This window comes from Colias eurytheme, chromosome 1, assembly GCF_061535395.1.
Source record: "Colias eurytheme isolate Ceu_HAF_F1 chromosome 1, ilColEury1 Martin Lab GWU primary, whole genome shotgun sequence".
NCBI lineage: Eukaryota > Metazoa > Arthropoda > Insecta > Lepidoptera > Pieridae > Colias > Colias eurytheme.
Genome location: NC_142980.1, coordinates 2,142,764 through 2,144,575, shown reverse-complemented (window position 1 = coordinate 2,144,575; position 1,812 = coordinate 2,142,764). Strand labels below are relative to the sequence as shown.

Genomic DNA, 1,812 nt, shown 5'->3' with positions numbered 1-1,812 from the left:
TTAAGACATAGTTAATGTTATGTAAATTTATTGATTAACGATACTTAGATTATAAACTTGATACCATCATAAATCTTTATTAAGGTGATGAATTAATTTTTCTAACATTTACGGCCCTTTTCAAACCTTCGTAATTTTTATATTATTAAAGTTGTCGTGATGAAAATTCTTGACAAGAAAGTTCAATAGTAACACAATACGTCTACCGTTTTAGAAACATGATTCCATGATATTTTCTCGATAGAAAAAAAATACAAAGTTATCATTGTTATTTTTTTTTAATCTGTGGCATCTTCAAAATAACAATCGTAAAGTTACGACTTTTTGGATATTAACTATAAAATATACAACCTATACGTCTACCGTGTTAGAATTTTGAAATATGCGATGGTTTTGAAATAAACAAGAAATACTTGAAATTAGCGCGCGACCAGCCAATATACCGAGAGCCGCCCTGTACCTTCCTACCCCGATCGCTGCACGAGTCATTCCCGCTACGGCCGTCACACGGGGAACTTGTGTCGCTCGCGCAATCGTAAAAAAGGGTGACAACACGATAAGACAAAATGAAACAAATGGGGACAATAAAGAAAATAAGAAGAAGAAACATAAAGGTTGGAGGAAAAAGAATGCTTACAATTGGAACAAATTAATGAAGTTGGTTTTATTTTAAATTTGATGATAATTGTATTATAGACGATGTTTGATATGTACCCCTATTTTAAGTACATAACGAATGTGTAAGATTTTTTTATTTATAGCATAAATAATCTGTTCAGAAATCCGGAATCCAGAAGGAAAATAAACCCACTGATTGTTCACAATGTGAATCCACTCCTTCGTAAGTACCTTTATTCAGTCAAAAATGTATGTTATCAAAGCTCTACTGGTTTTATCGCATGATTCGATTTTTAGCAAAAAGCAACAAAGTGCAAAGAAATAAAAAATCATGGTGAACTTAGTGGAAGTATGGTGGACATAATATGGAACAGGAGCTCATTGGAGTAGTATTATATTTAAAAAAAATACGAAATAATTTCAAGAATTACATTTCTTAGAAGGTGGTAGATAAGTATGTTGTATAAAGAATTTGATGTTGATATTTATTTCATTTATACTTACTACACCTGTGCGGGAAATTGCTTAGTAATAAAACAGGTTTATATTCATATTTACATAGTAATGTGAGTTTTCATTTCGAAAAATTTTGTAAGTATATTAAATTGAGTTCCTGGGTGATCTGGAAACACAATTGGGCCCGGAAGATGGCGCTGCAGTCACTCCTCCTAATGACATGAAACGATTTGGATGAATATTTGTGTGCACATTTCATTTTTGTGGGATGATTGGTTGATTCGCTTTCACATTAGCTAATATTATGTATTTTTGTTGTTAGAAAGTAAACTTAATTTAATGTTTATAATACATTATTATTGGTATAAATAAGCCAGTGTTCGTCTCACATTGCTGTACCTGCCTACCTACCCTACCAGGGCCTAACTTTGTTCTGGCTATTTTATTTGGATTATTTGTAATGAATAATTACAATTATAATAGAGTGCAAAAAATAAATACATGCGTCAATACATTTTGTGTTTTTTTTAAACAATTTTTTTATTTAAAAAAATATCATTCCGACCGCGTGGAATTAGATTATATCGTGAATCCTGTCTTATCCCACAGAAGTGTTCAGTTCGGATAAAAAGTATCCTATGTGTAAATCCAGGCAATTAGCTATATTTTATCAAAATTGGTAATGTAGTCTTGACGTGATTAAGTAACAACTAACAAAAAAATATACAAATTAACATC

At 31.1% G+C, this 1,812-nt stretch overlaps 1 long non-coding RNA gene across 2 annotated transcripts; it reads left to right on the top strand.

Annotated features, from left to right (window-relative positions):
- The first annotated feature begins 339 nt into the window (after window positions 1–339).
- Window positions 340–1,183, top strand: LOC149910889 (uncharacterized). 2 transcript variants are annotated; one of them, XR_016456817.1, is made up of 3 exons: window positions 340–657; window positions 762–841; window positions 916–1,183. It is a non-coding gene; the product is annotated as an uncharacterized LOC149910889 (long non-coding RNA). The 2 variants fall into 2 exon arrangements; XR_016456814.1 differs by having other exon boundaries at window positions 347–657; window positions 780–841.
- Window positions 1,184–1,812: the final 629 nt, after the last annotated feature.